Source organism: Tamandua tetradactyla, chromosome 9, assembly GCF_023851605.1.
Source record: "Tamandua tetradactyla isolate mTamTet1 chromosome 9, mTamTet1.pri, whole genome shotgun sequence".
NCBI classification, from domain to species: domain Eukaryota; kingdom Metazoa; phylum Chordata; class Mammalia; order Pilosa; family Myrmecophagidae; genus Tamandua; species Tamandua tetradactyla.
In genome coordinates, this window is record NC_135335.1 from 28,414,639 (window position 1) to 28,434,073 (window position 19,435).

At 35.6% G+C, this 19,435-nt stretch overlaps 1 pseudogene; it reads right to left on the reverse strand.

Annotated features, from left to right (window-relative positions):
- Positions 1 to 15,095: 15,095 nt before the first annotated feature.
- Positions 15,096 to 19,435, reverse strand: part of LOC143645648 (dnaJ homolog subfamily B member 12-like) — a 36,246-nt pseudogene continuing 31,906 nt past the window's right edge.

Below are 19,435 nucleotides of genomic sequence, written 5' to 3' on the forward strand. Positions count from 1 at the left end.
TGATAAGAAAGAGAGAAAAAGAAAGCAAGCAGCAGTATATAAATATTCAAATTAGGAATCAGAAAAAGGATATAGAAGAGATTTAACAATTTAACAAGAAGTTTATACCATTATGAGAATAATGTGTATAGCTGTAGGCAAAACATTTTTTACAGTCTAAATGAAATTGATGCTTTACAGAGGAAATAAAAATGACCAAGAAATTATACAAAACACACATATATCAACAAATAAGGACAGCATAGAAAACCTCTTTAATTTAAAAGTATCTGTCACAAACGGACAGCAAAGAGCATGTTTAACGATGAAACCCTAGAGGCATCATTTTAAAGGTCAGACAGAACATAAACATGCTCAGTGAAATAAAGGTCCAGAAACTCTTAACTGAAGTCCTTGAAATCAATTAAATTTCACAATGAGAATTTTTGAAAATTTTTTTCAAAAGGAATATGGTGTAGAGACTTCCAGGGAAGACAGTGGAGTAGGGAGCTCCAAAACTCATCCTTCCTCTCGCAGCCTGATCAGAAAATGTCTGAGACAATGGTTCTGGGCCTTCAGATGCCGGGAGCACTGTACATCATCCAGGGAAAAGTGGGGCAAAGAGACTGAGAAACCGCATAAAAAAACTGTGAGTAGCCCACTCCGCAGTGGCTGCCACTCCACAGCAGATGCCAGTGCCCATCTCCAATTCTAGAAGCAGACCGCCTTGGTACTGCTCCTGGCTGGCTGCCACTGGGGTAGAGAAAAGTGGAAGCCCTCCAAAAATGGGGAGTGCATGACCAAGTATTGATCATGGGTTTTATGGGCAAATTGGAATCACTGGATTCCAGCTTTTAGCCACAGTTTTAGTCAACCCCAGACAGAGAACAACGGCCATTGCTTCAGCCCTGCCCCCACCAAGGGTGAAGGTCATAGAAGTTGATATTGGGCCCCCTCAAGGCTGTGGGGGACAGTTTGCTGAAGGGTGCCATCTTCTGGGCAGGTCAGGAAAGTGCAGCTCTGGGGGAGCCATTAAAAAGGCTTGATGGCCTCTTCCCTGGCCATCTTCCCAGAGCTCTTTGGGACTGGCCTGCACCCTCTTCATGGGTCTCTGACCCTGTTTTGGCTGGGAAATACTGACATGGGAACGTCATCTCCAGGGTCACCCTCCTCTCAAACTTTGCCCTCCAGGCAAAAGAAATTACAAGCAATGAAAAGAGAGTAAAAAAATAATGGAGGAAATTTAAAAACAAACAAAATATATCAAGATCCCTGGAAAAGGAACAGAGAAAAGGAGGCTTTCTTTTAGGGATGAAACAACTGCAAAAATTGTACAATCATAAAAATTGCACTGTATACCCAGGGCAAGAATCAAATGAAGAAGAACAGAAAAATCTGATCAGTTAAACAAGCAATTCTAAACGTCAACAAGAAGTTAAACTAAGTGTCAAAGAAGTGCCTTAACACAAAGTCAAACAACAATAAAATCTTACGTAAGAAAGAGAAACTGACCTCAGGGTAAGCTTATCAAGATAATCAAATGCCCAAACATCAGAAAAAAATGGCAACCCATACAAAAAAAATAAGAAGATATGGCTCAATCATGGGAGCAAGTGAAAAATTCAGTGGGACACAATTTGGAACAACTTATCAAACAAATCTCCTAAATCAATGCAAGGAGATCAAAGGGAAGATGGCTAAAGAGATAAAGGATATTAGGAAGACATTATGTAAGGATAAAGAAGAATTGTAAACTATAAATAAAAAATAACAGAAATTACATGAAATGAAAGGCACAATAGAAGAGATCTGAAATATAGCAGAGGCATACAACAGCAGATCTGAACAGGCAGAAAAACGAATCAGTGAATTAGAAAATAGGACAAGGAACAGATTGGCAGCACAAAGCAAACAAATATATGTATCATGGGTGTCCCAGAAGGAGAAGAGAAAGGGAAAAGGGCAGAAAAAATATTTGAGGAAATAATGACTGAAAATGTCCGTACCTTGTGAAAAGTACATATCCAAGAAGTACAACATACTACAAACAGAATGAACTTTAACAGACCTACAGCAAGGCACATATTGATCAGAATGTCACATGCCAAAGATAAAGAGAGAATCCTGAAAGCAACAAGAAAAAAGTGATTCATCACATACAAGGGATCCCCAATAAAATTAAGCGCTGATTTCTCTTTAAAACTGTGGAGGTGAGAAGATAGTGATTTATCTATCTAAATAGTGATTTATTTAAGGTACTGAAAGAGAAAAGCTAACAACCAAGAATTCTTTACCTGACAAAACTGTCCTTCAAAAACAGAAAGAGCTTAAAATAGTCACAGATAAACAAAAACTGACATAGTTTGTTAACAAGAGATCAGACTTACAAGAAATACTAAAGGATCTCTGCAGGCTGAAAGGAGGAGGGCATAGAAATGAAGTAAGGGCAACGAAATGGGCAAAAAGAGAGACAGAAGTGAGATAGGACATATCAAAACCAAAGGATAAAAAGGTATAAATAAATATTGCTTTTATGGTAATAACATTGAGTGTTAATGGATTAAACTCCTTAATCAAAAGACACAGATTGGCAAAATGGATAAAAATATATGAGCCATTGTGCTGGTTTGAAGATATTATATACCCCAGAAAAACGATGTTTGAATCCTGGTTTGATCTTGTGGAGGCAGCTATTTCTTTTAATCCTAGTTCAATATTGCATGGCAGAAACCTTTGATTAGATTATCTCCACAGAGATGTGGCACTATCCATTCTAGGCGGGTCTTGAATCCTTTAAAATGGGAATATTTTGGAGAGCCTACAGAAATGACAGAGCCAAAATAAACTTCAGAGCGGAACTGACACAGATGCCAACACTTGGAGAACAGAGACACGGATGTTTGGAGATGCTTGGAGCCCAGAGGATTTCGCCATGAGATGTTAAGAAGCCAGAGCCTAGAGAGAGCTCAGGGAAGCCAACAGAGGAAAGCCAGCTCCAGAGAAGCAAAGCAAGAAACCCCCACAGCAACAGAGGCTGAAGGCCGTGGAGCCCAGGAGCAAGGGACCAGCAGTGCCAGCTGATAGAGCTGTTCCAGACCCATCGCCCTTACTTGAATTAAGGTATCTTTACCTGGATGCCTTAGTTTGGACATTTTTATAGGCTTAAAACTGTAAACTTGTAACTTATTAAATCTCCCTTTTAAAAAGCCATTCCAGTTCTGTTCTAGTATATTGCATTCCGGCAGCTTGCAAACTAATACAGCTATCTATATGCTATCTTTAAGACTCACCTTAGACATAAGGACACAAATAGGCGGAAGTTAAAAGTTGGAAAAAGATATTCCATACAACCCATAACCAAAAAAGCTCAATAGCTATAGTAATATCGGACAAAATCTACTTTAAATGCAAACTGTTACAAGACAAAGAAGGACACTATGTGTTCATGAAAGAGGAAATGCACAAAGAAGTAATAACAATCAAAATGTTTATGCATCTAATCAGGGTGCCCCAAAATACATGAGGAAAACACTGGCAAAACAGAAGAGAGAAATACATGTCCCTACAATAATAGCTGGAATCTTCAATACACCACTCTCTTCAATAAATAGACTATCTAGACAGGATCAGTAAAGAAATGGACAACTTGAATAATATGATAAATAAATTAGACATAAGAGATATATACAGAGCATTGCATCCCAAAACAGTAGGATATATGTTCTTCTCAAGTGCATATCAATCATTCTCCAGGATAGACCACATGTTGTGTCACAAAACAAATCTCAATACATTTTAAGACTGAAATTATACAGAGCACTTTCTCTGACCATAATGGAGTGATCTGACAACCATTAATAAGCAAAGACTGGAAAAGTCACGAATATATAGAAGTTAAACAACACACTATTTTTATTATTATTGATAAAACTTAACATACAAACATTCTTAGCATACAAATATTCCATACATGGTGTACAATTAATGGCTCACAGAGTCATCACATAGTTGAGTATTCATTATCATGTTCATTTTTTAAAATATTTGCATTACTCCAGAAAAAGAAATTTAAAAGAAAAAAATTCATGCATATCATACCACTTACCCTTCCCTCTCATTGACCACTAGTATTTCCATCTACCCAATTTATTTTAGCCTTTGTCCTTCCTATTATTTGTTTCTTCTTTATCCATATTTTTTCTCATCTGTTCATACCCTAGATAAAAGAAGCATCAGACACAAGTAAACAACACACTCTTAATCAGTGAATCAAAGAAGAAATTACAAGAGAAACCAGTAAATATCTTGAGATGAATGAAAATGAGAACACAATATAACAAAACTTATGGGATGTAGTGAAGGCAGTGCTGAGAGGTAAATTTACAGACCTAAACATCTACAAAAAAAAAAGAAGAAAGAGCTAAAATCAAAAACCTAACTGCACATCTAGAGGAATTAGAAAAAGAACAGCAAGCAGAAGGAAAGAAATAACAAAGATTAGAGCAAAAAATAAATGAAATTGAGGAAAACAAAACAAAACAGTAGAGAGACACAACCAAACCAAAAGATGGTTCTTTGAGAGGATCAGTAAAATTGACAAACCCTTAGCTAGAATGATGAAGAAAAAAAGAGAAGAAATAAGAAATGAGAAGGAAACCTCACTATGGACACAGAAATAAAAAAAGTATCTTAAGAGAAAACTATGAATAAATGTATGGCAACAAATTAGAAAACTTTGATGAAATGGACAAAGTCTTAGAAACACACAAACATCCTACACTGATGCTAGAAGAAATAGATCTCAGCAGACCAACTACAAGTCAAGAGATTGCATCAGTAATCAAAACCATCCCAACAAAGAAAAGCCCAGGACCAGATGACTTCACAGGTGAAAACTATCAATCACCCCAAGAAAGGTTAATACCAACCCTGAGCAAGCTCTTCCAAAAAATTGAAGAGGAGAGACTGCTACCTAATAATTCTATGAAGCCAAGATCACCCCAATACCAAATTCGAATAAAGATACCACAAGAAACGAAAATTGCAGGCCAATTTTTATAATGAGTCTAATAGATGCAAAAACCCTTAACAAAACAGTTGCAAGTTGGATCCACCAGAACCTTAAAAGAATTATACACCATGATCAAGTAGGTCTTATCCCAGATATGCAAGTGTGCGTCAACCTATGAAAAGCAATCAATGTAACACTCAACATTAACAAATCCAAGTGTAAAAAACAAATGATTATCTTGATTGATGCAGAAAAGGCATTTGACAAAATCCAGCATCCTTTCTTTTTTTTAATATCCATACACTTACAGTCCAACCATCTTATACAATCAATGGTTCACAATATCATCACATAGTTGTGTATTCATCACCATGATCAATTTTAGAACATTTTGCATCATGCCAGAAAAGAAATAAAAAGAAAAAACTTATAATCCCATGCCCCTTTCCCCTCCCTCTCATTGACTACTAGTATTGCAATCTACCCAATTCTTTTTACCCTTTATCCACCCCATTATTTATTCTTCCCCTTTATTAGAGAAGCTTGGGATTTACAAACACCCCCATTTTTAATTTATTTTTTGTCATAATTTTATTTTTTTATTGTGAAAAATAACATATACAAAAAGCAATAAATTTCAAAGCATGCCTCAACAATTAGTTATAGAATAGCTAGGTCACAGTTTCACAATTTTAGGTTTTTCCTTCTAGCTACTCCAAGACACTGGAGACTAAAAGAAATATCAATACGATGATTCAGCAGCCATACTCATTTGTTAAATCCTATCTTTTCTACTATGACTTCACCTTCTCTTTTGTTCTTTCTCCCACTCTTTAGGGGCATTTGGGCTGCGCTCATTCGAAGTTTTTCATGTTGGAAAGGGCTGTCAATAACGTGGGATAGGAGGATGGAACTAGTTGGGATTTATGGAATGTTGTATATTTTCCATGACTTTTTAATAACAACCTCTATAGTTTAAAACATAATTAAAAAAAAAACATACTACATCCCCAAATTAAGCATAGGTAAATTATTTAGATCCCAATACAAACTTAACATATGTAAAAAAATAATAATACTTTCAAGACAATTGAAGTCATTTGAAATCCAACTCTGTATTTGATATTGAATAATGGGTTTATATATGGGAGTTAAAGATATTTTGGTTATCTTAGTAAAAGAGTCCTTAAACTTTAGAGATAAAAAGGAAATGGTCTCTCATGAACTAGAACAAATGTATGACTCTATTACAAGGAGTGGTATATGGGGAAAATATACCTATTGCAAACTATGGACTATGGTTAACAGTAATATTTTAATACTCTTTCATCAACAGTAATACATAAACTCCACCAATACTATGGGTCAATAATGGGGAGGACAGGGGGATTGGAGGATTTGGGTTTTCTTTTTTCTTTCAATTTTTTTCAATGGTGTAATGAAAATGTTCAAAAATTAATCATAGGGTTGTATGCACAACTGTGTGATGATATTATGACCCAGTGATTGTATTCTTCAAATGGTTTGTATGATTTGTGAATATATCTCAATAAAACTGCATTTCAAAAACAACAACAACAGAAAAGGAAAATAGTATATACACTACATATAGAGTAACAACTCCAGTGAGGACAGGGGCAGAAATCCATTATCAAATACTCTAATACTCAGCAGCCAAATGCATGACATTCACCCCAAATGGTCTAAGTAAATCATAGAAACAGATCACTTTGGTTCAGGTTGCCCAATGGGTTGGCCATAAATTTAGGAAAGAATTTTTAGATTTCAGAGCTTTGGGATTAAGGAATTGCAGTTAAGGTATTAAAGACCTATACTAGCAATTAAGGTTGCTCACAAAATTCTAGGCAATGCAATGAGACAAAGAAATAAGGTAAACTTTCTTAGAAAGAAAGAGACAAATTGTCATTACACACAGTGATATAATTGTCCATTTTGAAGCAATATGAGAGTTTAGTAATGTAGGTGGATTTTAGAGTTTTATAGACATATATTTAAAAATCCAGTGTTTTTACATATACATGCATGCACCATATGTGCATGTATATATTTGTGTGTATATAAGTAACCTGAAGAATGAATAACAACCACTCTTTTCACCCAGATGGAGACTGAGGAGAGTAACAGTCTTGGCTAATAATTTAATCCCATCTTTTCTAGACTGTTCATTTCTAAGCTTCCAATTGTGTTGCTAAGGAGCAGCCTTCAAAGGGGGTCTGTGACCGCCTTTCTTAGTCTGCTCAGACTGAAAGGCAAGCAGGAAAAGAACAAAGAACTAAGTACCACTCTGCATAATAGTGTGATTTACTGATTCCACAGAAAGGGGGTTGCTCTTTGCTAATAGGCAGCTAGGAGACATTTTCTTTCAGCCCGTGGCAAGGATTAATGTTTGTCCTTAAGAAATACATATTTGTTCCTAATTCAGCAGGTACTTGTATACCATGCCCAGGTTAATTTCTAGATGGATTAAATATTTAAACATGAAAATATCAATGAAGTTATTTCATAAAATAATACGGCAAAAATTCTAAAAACTTGAAGTAGAAGATCTTTCCTTTCTCAGAAGTCAGAAATGAAAAGCATGATTGATTGAGCTATGCAAAATTACGAGAATTTTTATGCCAAAAAACACCATTAATGTTAAAATATTAAGAGAAGAAATACAAATTAAAACAAAACCCCAAACTCACGTGTATCTGTACAAAATATCTATACAAGAAGCAGCATTTTGTAATAATCAAAACTCAGAAATAATCTAAATGCCAATTAACAGAAATAGGTTAAATTGAATGTCATAAACCTTTGGTAAATATTTGTGTTTGGTGACCTTCCTCAATTTTCTTGGGTCTTTGGTTGTTCTATCTACAACACTTTGAAATGACTCCATTGAATCAAAATACTCCAAATTGTTATTTTATTATAAAATAAAAAGTTGTTACATTAGCCAGAATGTATGAATACACATATTGGTATCTATCTATACATATTCATATTACGCATCTGTGTGTACATATATGTATATCTGTGGGTGTGTTGGCATAAATTCTCCTCTTCAGATTAGTAATTAACTAAAAATGTACATTGAAAATCAAGGTCTGGAGTTCATTCATTCAACAAATGTTAATAGAGTACCAATGACCTGTCATGCATTGTTCTACAAGCTGAGGAAGAGTAGATAAAGACCTTACCCTCCTGGAGTTCATATTCTAGTGGAAAGAAAAGCACAATAAATCAATGAACAGATATCGGTAATATTAGGTTTTGATAGGGGTTATGGAGAAGTCTAGGTAAAATAAGGAGCTAGCATGTGATGAGAGTGCAGTCCTTTTTAGTTAGGAGTGTCAGAGAAGCCTGAGGAGGTGGCATTTGAGTAAACCAGGAAGACATAAGAGAGCAAATCATATGATTATCTAATGGAAAAGCATTCCAGGCAGAGAGAACAGGAAAGTGTCAAGTACTTGAGTGGGAGTGTGCTTGAAGTCTTAAGCAACAAAGATGCCAAAAATAGAAAGAAAAAATACATCTGCAGTGCACAGCAAAAACCATCCTTTGGAGAAGTTTCTGGGAATATAGTAACCTGAGTACAGGTCTCTTTCTTTCACTCTTGGTATTTATTTATTTATCTTTTCTCAATCACAAGGGGCTGCTGTGGATTTTGGGCTTCTGGGTCCTCATAGGGCTTTGGGTATCAGTGAGCATTTTAGGGTGAGGACATCTGTGGGGTGGTCTCCCCAAAATCTGGGTAAACACCTGGAAATCAGTACCAGGGTACCTGAGGTGGCCGTCCCTACAACGGAAGGTCCTAGGCTGAATGTGGGAGAAGTTCCCATCAGCCTCACAGGATTAGGGAAATCTCACAGGTTTGATCTCACGGATCAAGAAGACGCTCAGTGTGGGCTGAATCTCTCCGAACTTGCGCCTAGGGAAACAAAGAGAGATGGAAGAACAGAAGGGCTCCTTCAGGCAAACCTACTGGGATGCCAGGGCCTGCCTGCTGTGGTGTCACCAGGGCATAGAGGAAGAAACCTCCTGTTGCTGCTGTGCAGGGAACACCCACAACCAGACCTGAGCCTTGCAGAGCCAACAACAACAAATAACAACTCCTCGAAGGGATCCTGACATCCAGTGGGAGACACAAATCCACAAGGAATAGAACTCCTACCCAAAGAAATTGAGTTGCTAAGGGACTTAGAGGACAACTTGAGTGAAATTGAAGGGGAAGGGGCTGGAAGTATATTAAAAGAGATATTGGAGCAAGACAAAAGAGACTTTCTAGAGCTAAAAATAAATGTGATTTTCTGCCCCAAAATGTGATAGATGAGTGGAAGGAGAAAAGAGGCACTGTTGAAATGTTAATTAGAATTACTGTTCTGGAAGGTTACATGAAATAAACATCACAAAGAAGACAGCAAAAATATAGGAAGATTGCAGCCACAAAGAACAAAGATAAGAGTTTTGGAGCAGTGCACATCCAGGGTGGGACAACGAGAATTTACCAAACCAACTAAAAGACTGTGCTTTTTCAGTATCACAGGCTATTGGCAATTCTCCTTAAAAAAAAATAATTTGTTGGTCAAGGCTTTAAGCACTTGCTGCAGTTACTAATTAAAAAAAAATACAAAAACCTTACCTTCCAATAAAGTTTAGATTTACAGAAAAGTTGAGAAGAAAGAGTTCCCATATACCCCTCACCAGTTACCCCTCTTATTAACATTTTTTATTAGTATGGTACACTTGTTACAACTAATGAATCAATACTGATACATGATTAACTACAGTTCAGTTTATTCCAAATTCCTTAATTTTCACCTAACATTCTTTTTCTGTTCTAAGACCCCGTTCCATATTTCATTGAATATTACATCTCCTTAGGCTCCTCTGGGAGAAAAATTTCTCACTTTCCTTTGTTTCTCATGACCCCGACAATTTTGAGAAGCACTGGTCAAGTATTTTGTAGGTTGCCCCTCTATTGCAATTTTTCTTTTAATCTGGGGGTCTGAATTTACAGACAAACAAGATTCTAGCATTTATTGGATTATCTATATCCCATCACTGTATAAATTTGTATCACATAACATTATCATGTAATACATTGCATTATTACACATTTTAGGGTCTGTTTCAAACTATTTACATAAGCCCATTGATCTGCATTGCATTTTTTTTATTTTTAACTTTTTTTATTGTATAGTATAACATATAAAAAAGCAAAGAAATAAAAAAGCAACAGTTTTGAAAGCACTCTTCAACAAGTAGTTACAGGACAGATTCCAGAGTTTGTCATAGGATCCTCTCAGATTTTTCTTTCTATGTGCTCCAGAATATAAGAGGCTTAGAGCGCTTAAATATTATTTATCATCACAATTGATTTTTCCTTCTTTTTTTGTGAAAAATAACATATATACAAAAAAAGCTATACATTTCAAAGCACAGCACCACAATTAGTTGTAGAACATATTTCAGACTCTGATATGAGTTACAATTTCACAATTTTAGGTTTTTACTTCTAGCTGCTCTAAAATAGTGGAGACTAAAAGAGATACCAATTTCATGATCAGCACTCATACTCATTTGTTAAATCCTATCTACTCTGTATAACTCCACCATCACCTTTGATCTTTCCACACCTCTCTTAGGGGTGTTTGGGCTATGGCCATTACAAATTTTTGATATTGGAAGGGTCTGTCACTAATATAGGGCAGGGAGATAGAACTATCTGGAGAGGCTGGGCTAGGTTTCCTCTATTGGAATTTGATGTTTCTCTCATAATTATATCATCATTGTGGGGTCTGGGGAGGAAGACCACAGAGATTAAATGCCATTCTCATCACACCCTATTAAGGGTACATTCTATCAACATGACTTATTATAAGTCATGGCTGACATAATGCTTGTCAGGTTTTTCCTTTATAAAGTTATACCTTTTCCCTTTTCTGTACTGGACTCTTGGAAGTATGTCACTATGCACAGCTGATACTTAAGGAGTACGTGTTTCAGCTCCCCTCCTTGAGGATAGAGTATCTACATAAATTAAGTGGAATTCTTCTGCAAGGGAGATTTGTCTTTCCTCCCCTATTTACTTACTTATTCAATCATTTATTTATAGCTGTATGGACTCAGGGGTATTTATTTTACACTTTGGACTATAATCCAATACTACTTTACTTTGTGGCTCACATTGTCTCAGCTTTGTCCACTGGGCGTATTTTACACTGTCCACTTTGTCTCTCTGACATATCCCCATCAATGGACGAAGTTGTTTTTTTGAGCACTTTTTCTTTTTTCTGGCAATACAAGATGCTCTAGGATCATCTTGTAAATATATTTCCTGCTCCAGTTCTAGAATAGAACAATTCTCTGACAAGTCCTGCTTCCTTTTATTGAGAAATAGTATTAGAAACAAAGTCTGGTGTGCTAGAGTGTTCATTGATACTGGGATTTCATTGCTTGTAGGCCCTCTCAGCTCACAGAGCAAGACAATATATGTGTGTATATTAACCTGTGTATGTTCACATATCTGAATATTTCTATATGTGACTACCAGTATCTGTACTAAGCTAAATGTGAGTTCATGCTGATGACGCCAACTCCAATCTGTTAGCATATGAACCATTCTAGCCTCTTCCTTTTGTTTAACTGTAAATTCCTACTCCAACAATGAGAAATCTAGCTCCTGCCATCCATGAGCCATTTGCTTAATTGTTCAATTCCAGCATATACATGAACAGCAGTGTCAAAATTGTTAACCTATACCCCCATGGCAGTAACTTTGTCAACTAGAATATGGTGCTTACGTACAGTTTCTTTTGCCTATCATCTTATGGGCTCTATTCATTTCACACGACTCCTTGCAAGGAAGTTGTTTCATAGTTTTGGTACTGATAATTTTCCTTGTCACAGTCTGCATTTCTTCCTGGGATCCCCTGCGTTTCTAAGGGATTTTTAAAATTTGCATAAATTAAGGTTCATTCTTTGTGCTATAAAGTTTTATGGGTTTTGACAAATGCATAATGTCATGTATCCACCATTACTGTACCATTGAATACAGTAATGATTTCATTTAGCCATATTCATTTAAGATCCATTCATTGGGTGGCTTGTTAGCCTTTCTTTTTATTGCTGAATAATAAGGGGATGTAAGGATTGTAAGGATGTATCATAGATTGTTTATCCATTCATCTACTGATGGACATCTTAGTTGATTTCAGATTTGGATGATTATAAATAAAGTTGCTGTAAATATTTACATGCTGGTTTTGTGTGGACATAGTTTTCAACTCATTTGGGTAAATATCCAGGAATGTGATTGTTGGATCATACAGTAGGACTATGCTTAGCAGTTTTCCAAAATGGTTGTGCCATTTTGTAATCTCACAACAAGTGAGACTTCCTGTTGCACTCCATCCTTGACTGACACTTAACAGTGTTTGGTGTTGTCAGTGTTTGGGATTTCAGCTATTTAACAGATATGTAACAGTATCTCATTCTTGTTTTAATTTGCAGTTTCCTAATGATGAATGGTTTTGAGCATTTTTACATCTGTTTATCTGCCATCTGTATGTCTCTTTTGGTAAGGTGTTTGTTCAGCTCTTTGCCTCCTTTGTAATTGAAAAGTTCGTTTACTTATGGTGGAGTCTTAAGGAGAATTGAATGTTTTAAATACAAGTCAATTATCAGGTATGTACTTTGCAAATATTTTCTCCCAGTCTATGATTTGTCCTTTCTTTTTTTTACATGGGCAGGCACTGGGAATCAAACCTGGGTCTATGACCTGGCAGGTGAGAACTCTACCTGTTGAGCCACCTTGTCCCCCCCCTTTCAGTTTTAAGAGTCTTTTGCAGAACAGAAGTTCTAAATTTGAATAACGTTCATTTTCTCAATTTTTTTGTTAATGTATTGTACTTTGTGTGTTGTATATGAAAACTCATAACCAAACCCAAATTCATAGATTTTTTCCTTTGTTTTCTCCTAGAAGTTGTACAGTTTCACATTTTACATTAGTTCTATGTTCCATGTTGAGTTAATTTTTGAGGAAGATGTAAGGTCTGTGTCAAGATTTTTTTTGTTTTTTGCCGGTGGAGGTTCAAGTTTTCCAGTGACATTTATTGAAAATATTTCCTTTCTCCACTAAATTGCCTTTATTCCTCTGACAAAGATTAGTTGACTATTTTGGGGGGTCTATTTATGAGTTTTAATTTCATTCCATTGATTTGTGTGTCATTTTTTTTTTCCGACAATACCATGCTGTTTTGATTGCTGTTGCTTTTTTATAAGTATTGATGTTAGGTAGTTTCAGGGCTGCAACTTTGTCTTCTTCAATTTTGTGTTGGCTATTCCAGGTCTTTCACTTTTCATATAAATTTTAGAATTGTTTTGTCAATATCTACAGAAGAGCTTGCTGAGATTTGATTGGGAGTGCATGAATGTGCACTTCAAAGTGTGAAGAACTGACATCTTAACAATATTGAGCCTTCCAATACAAGAATATGCAATATCTCCCTCCATCACATCTTCTTTCTTCTTTTGTACTTTTCTTCATATAGAATCTATGTATATTTTGTTAGATTTATACCTAAGTATTTAATTTTTTAATGGTATTGTGTTTTTAATTAAAATTCTAAATGTTATATTATACTGTTATATAGGAAAGAAATTGAATTTTGTAAATATAACTTGTGTCCTGCAACCTTGCTGTACTCATTTATTAGTTGTGAGAGTTTTTAGTCAATTATTTCCTTCTTATTTCCTCCTTCTGTACACCTTTCATTTCCTTTTCTTTTCTAGTTTTATTGCACTAGCTAGGACACACAGTGCAATGTTGTATAGGAGTGGCTGAAAAGTGATGTCCCCACCTTAGTCCCTTTCTTGAGGAAAAGTGTCGCATTTCTCGCATATGATATTTTAAAATGTTAAGTATGTATGATATTAGCTGTAGGTTTTCGGGACATGCTCTTTATTAAGCTGAAAAATATATCTTCTATTCCTAGTTTGCTGACAACTTTTATCACTAATGAGTATTGGATTTGGTCAAATGTATTTTCAGCATCAATTGATATGACCATATGATTGTTATTCTTTAGCCTATTGATTTGGTGATTATATTAATTGATTGTCAAATATTGAACCAGCCTTGCTATCTAGAATAAATCCCAATTGGTCATAGTATATAATTCTTTTTATACATTGTTGATTCAATTTGCTGATATTTTGTTGAAGATTTTCACCTCTACGCTAATGAGATACATTGGTCTATAGTTTTCTTTTCTTATAATACTTAACCTGGCTTTATTATTAAAGTAATACTAGCCTCATAAAATGAGTTAAGAAATGTTATTTCTGCTATATTTCTTGGGAGAGATTATAGAGAATTGGAATCATTTCTTCCCTGAAAGTTTGGTAGAATTCATCAGTGAATCCAGAGCAGGTTATTAATTGCCAATTGAATTTCATTAATAGATATTAGGCAATTAAAATTATGTATTTCTCATCATATGAGTTTTGGTTATTTGTTACTTTCAAGAAATCAGTCCATTTCATGTAAGTTATCAAATTTCTAGGCAAAGAGCTGTTCATAATGTTCCTATTTGGGATACTACAGGATCTGTAGTCACGACTCCTCTGTCATTTCTATTAGTAATATGTGTTTTCTGTCTTTTCTCCTTGATTAGTCTTGCTAGAGGTTTATGAATCTTTTTTTACATTTTCAAAGAACAAGCTTTTGTTTTCATTTCTTTTTTGTGGTTTTCCTGTTTTCAAATTCATGGCTTTCTACTGTATTTTGTATTGTTTCTTTTCTTCTACTAGCTTTAGACTTCAATTACTTTCTTTTTCTAGTTCCCCAAGGTGGAAATTTAGATTTTTAATTTTAGACCTTTCTTCTTTCCCAACATACACACATTAATGCTGTAAATTTTAATATAAGCACTGCTTTCACTACATACCACAATTTTTTTGGCTTCTAATTCCATTTTAACTTTTTTTTTCTTTTTAGCCCTTTCTTAAAAATAGAGCCCATCAACCTGGCTCAGTGCATGTCCCCCAAAATTCCCAAGGTATTTCATAGTTTGGACCTCCTGGCGTGGCTGGCTCAGAACTGTCCATGCCAGGATGCCTGCACCTCTGGCAGTCAGTCACAGCTTGTCCCTGTGTGCTTTGTTTTACATATCTGTGTTGCCAAAGTAGCAGACCCAGTAAGCCTTCTTGTTGCAGCTTCTCCTTTCAGCAACTGTTTCAGAGGTTGGTGATACAATCTTCTTCCATGCTCTGTACCACCACTTTGAGGTTGGAGTCTGTGTACTCTTTGGAGAAGGAGTCGGCCGCATAGCAGTTGATGCTCAGGTGGGCGGTGGCTCGCTCCTGGATAAGGTTCAGCCAGAGCTTCAAGCTCTGACTGCAGGGTGAACTAGCAGCCATGAGCTGGCTAAAAGCTGACATGAGGACCAGGGTGTGAACAGCCCTCAGTTGGACAAATACTCCCAGCCCACCATCACCCTGAGTCTCCCAGTGGTCCTGCCTCTACTGGCAGGTATAGTGCATGTGGCTATTAATGCAGACATCAGCATTGCTAGAAGGAAAGAACATCTTGAGAGGTCTTCAGGGGAGATGTCAGTCTCTGAGCCACAATGGAAGTCCACATGCCTATGGCTGTGGTGGGCTGTTTGGCTCTCATCACCAAATTGGCCATACTGCTTCTTTTTCTTGGGGTTGTGAAGTACTTCATATTCTGTGCCAATGGCTTTGAAAGCCTCAATGGCACCAGGTACATAGTTCTGTTTGGGTAGAATTTGGGGGCCAGTTTGCAGTAGACCTTCTGGTCCCCACCCAAGGCTCAGAGGCTCACCTGCAGGATTTCACGGTAGTCTGTTTAGTTCTCGTCTTGACTGATTCTTATCTACAGTCTACTCTTGAGTGCTCTTTCCACTCTAACTTCTCCTTTAGCTGAAGGGAACTGGCCCCCCTTGCCTTTCTATGCGTCCTGTGGGTCTTGTCTGTGAGCAGGGTCTAGTCTCTAAAAGACTGTGGTTTCTGGTTGACGGACTCAGTCAAAGCATCGGGTACAGCCTCTGCACCTTCTCCAGGAGGCAGAGCACCCAGTCAGGCTGTTACTCTGAATGGCTAAAGTATTGTCAATTTTGTTGATCCTCTCAAAGAACCAGTTTTTGGTTTTGTTGCTATGCTATTGTTTTTCTATTCTCCGTTTCCCTTATCTCCGCTCTAATCTTTATTACTTCCTCCCTTCCGCTTGTTTGAATTTTGTTGGCTTTTTTTAATCTAGTTTTTTAAGGTAGAAAGCTACATTATTGATTTGAGATCTTTCTCCTTTTTTAATATAGATCATTACAGCTATAAATTTCCTTCTGAGTAGTGCTTTTGCTGCATCCCATACATTTTTGTATATTATGTTTTTGTTTCATTTATCCATAAAGTATTTTCTGATTTTCCTTGTTATTCTTTGATCCACAAATTGCTTAGGAGTGTGATGTATAATTGTCACATATTTATGAATTTAGATTTCAATCTGCTATTGATTTCTAATTTCATTCTACCTAGTCAAAGAATATACATTGTGGGATTTCAGTCATTTTAAATTTATTGAGACTTATTTTGTGGCTTACCATATAATTGCATTCTGGTTAATATGCCATGTGTACTTGAGAACAATGTGTATTCTGAAGTTGTTGGGTGGAGTTCTGTACATGTCTGTTAGATTCAGTTCGTTTATAGTGCTGTTCAAATCTTCTGCTTCTTTGTTAATGTTTGGTCTAGTTGTTTTATCCATTATTAAAAGTGTATAACTGAGTCCCCAACTATTACGGTTGAACTGTATATATATCCTTTAATTTCTGGCAGTTTTTGCTTCATATATTCTGGGGTTCTGTTATTAGGTGCATATATGTTTATAACTGCTTTATCTTCCTGATGGATTGAATCTTTAATCATTATTTAACATCCTTTGTCTCTTCCAACAATTTTTGCCTTAAATGTTATTTTTACTGATATTAATATAGTCCTTCCAACTCACTTTTGGTTATTATTTTCATGTACTATCACTTTCAACCTTTTCAGTTTTAACCCATTTTTGTTTTGTTATATAAAATGAATAGTTATATTATGTTTTGTGTTTTATTTAAATCCATTCTTCTAATCTATGATTTTTCATAGAGAGTTTAAGCCATTTAAATTTAATGTAATTACTGAAGAAAGGCCTTTTGTCATTTTATTATTTTTTTCTATATATCTCATACCTTTCCTCCTCAATCTCTCATTAATGCCTTCTATTGTTTTAATAGGTATTTTCTAGCATATCACCTTGATACCCTTCTGGTTTATTTTACTGCACACTTTTTACTTTCCTAATGGTTGCCTTGGGGATTACTATTAGCATATTAGTTTATAATAATCTAGTCTGAATTAATAACAACTTAATTTCAATATTATACAAGAACTTTGCTCCCATATAGATATGATCTCTCTTATGTTGTTATTGTTACAAATTATTTTATATTTTGTGTGTCCAAGATAGAGTCATAATTATTGTTTTATGCAGTTTTTTTTTAAAAAATCATTTAGTAAAAAAAGGGGAGTTACAAACCCAAAGTACAATAATATAGACTTTAATATTTAACTATGTAGTTATATTTACTGATGTACTTTATTTCTTTATGTGAATTCATGTTTCTGTCTTGTGTTCTTTCTTTTCAAGCTGAAGGACTCACTTTAGCATTTCTTGTAAGGCAGGTCTAATAGTGATCAATTCTGTGTTTGTTTGTTTTTTTCTTAGAATGTCTTAATTTCTCCTTCATTTTTGAAGGGTAATCTTTCCAGATATTCAATTTTTGGTTGACAGTCTTTTTTTTTTCCTTTCAATTCTTTGAATATGTCAACTCACTCCTTTCTGGCCTTTTTTTTTTTTTTTTTTTTTTTTTTTAAAGGAAAGACAGAGAGAAGGAAGGAAGGATAGAAGAAAGGGAAACATTTTTAAACATTTTCTTGTATTCTGTTTCTCCGTTTTTGTTACATGGGCTGGGGCCGGGAATCGAACCGAGGTCCTCCGGCATAGCAGGCAAGCACTTTGCCCGCTGAGCCACCGCGGCCCGCCCCCTTTCTGGCCTTTTAATGAGAAATCAGTGATCCTTTTGCATATTGCTTGTCCATGACTCATTGCTTCTCTGTTGCTATTTTCAAGATTGTCTTTGTCTTTTGACAGTTTGATTATAATGTACTTTGATGTGATCTCTTTCCGAATATTCTGCTTGGAGTTCATTGAGTTTCTTGGATGTGTAGATTTATGTCTTTATCAAATTTGGGAAGTTTTAGGCCATTATTTCTTCACATAGTCCTCTTCATTTCTCTCTGCTCCTTCTGGGACTGTCATTATGTATATTTTGGTATACTTGATTGTGTCCCAAGGTCTCTGGGGCTTGTTCACTTTTCTTCATTCTTCATTCTTTCTGCCCCTCAAACTGGGTATTCTCAATTGACCTATCTTCATGTTTGCAGATTCTTTCTCTTGTTCAAATCTTTTGTTGAATCACTTTAGTGAATACTTCACTTCAGTTATTGTATTTTTCAACTCCAGATTTTATTTTTCCTTTTTATACTTTCCATCTCTTTATTGATATTCTCTATTTGGTTTGATATTATTTTCATGATTTCCTTTAATTATTTGTTCATGCTTTACTTTAACTTTTTTAGCATATTTAAAATAGTTTATTTAAAATCTTTGTCCAGTAAGTCCAAAGTCTGGGCTTTGTTAGGACCAATTTCTATTTATTTCCCTATGTATCAAGTATACTTTCTTGTTTCTTTTTGTTGAAAACAGCACATTTTGAATAGTATAATGTATCACTTTTGGAAATCAGATTCTCTTCCCTCCCTATGGTTTGATTTTTGCTGTTTGCTGTAGTTATTGTTTGTTTTATGACTCTTCTGAATTAATTTTGTAAATTCTGTATCCTTTTCATGTGTTGCCACTAGAGTTTCTATTCTATTAGCTAGGTGGTCAGCTAGTAACTCAAAAGAGACTTCCTTAAATGTCTGGAATCATAAAGAAACAATCTCCCAGTTTTTGCAGATATGTTGCAACTTTAGTCTACATTTCTGCTTATACAGAGGTTGAAGGTCAGCCAAAAGTGAGCACAGAGGGGCTTTTCAGGTCTTTTCTAAGCATGTATCCAGCCCTTGGAATACACATAACCTTCTAGATTCCCAGTAACGTGGGAGCTTTTTTCAAAGCATTTATTCCCCAAAGCATCTCATCCCACAACCTTTCCTCCTTTGGTTAGTGTGGTGTTTTCCCAAAGTTGTCCTTCCTGTAGGAAGCAGTGGCTATTACATCTGCCTTTAAATATTTTCAAAAAACACCCCTGAGTAGTTGTCTCAACCCTGAAATAGGTCCACATAAAATGAAATAAAAGCAAGTTCCTT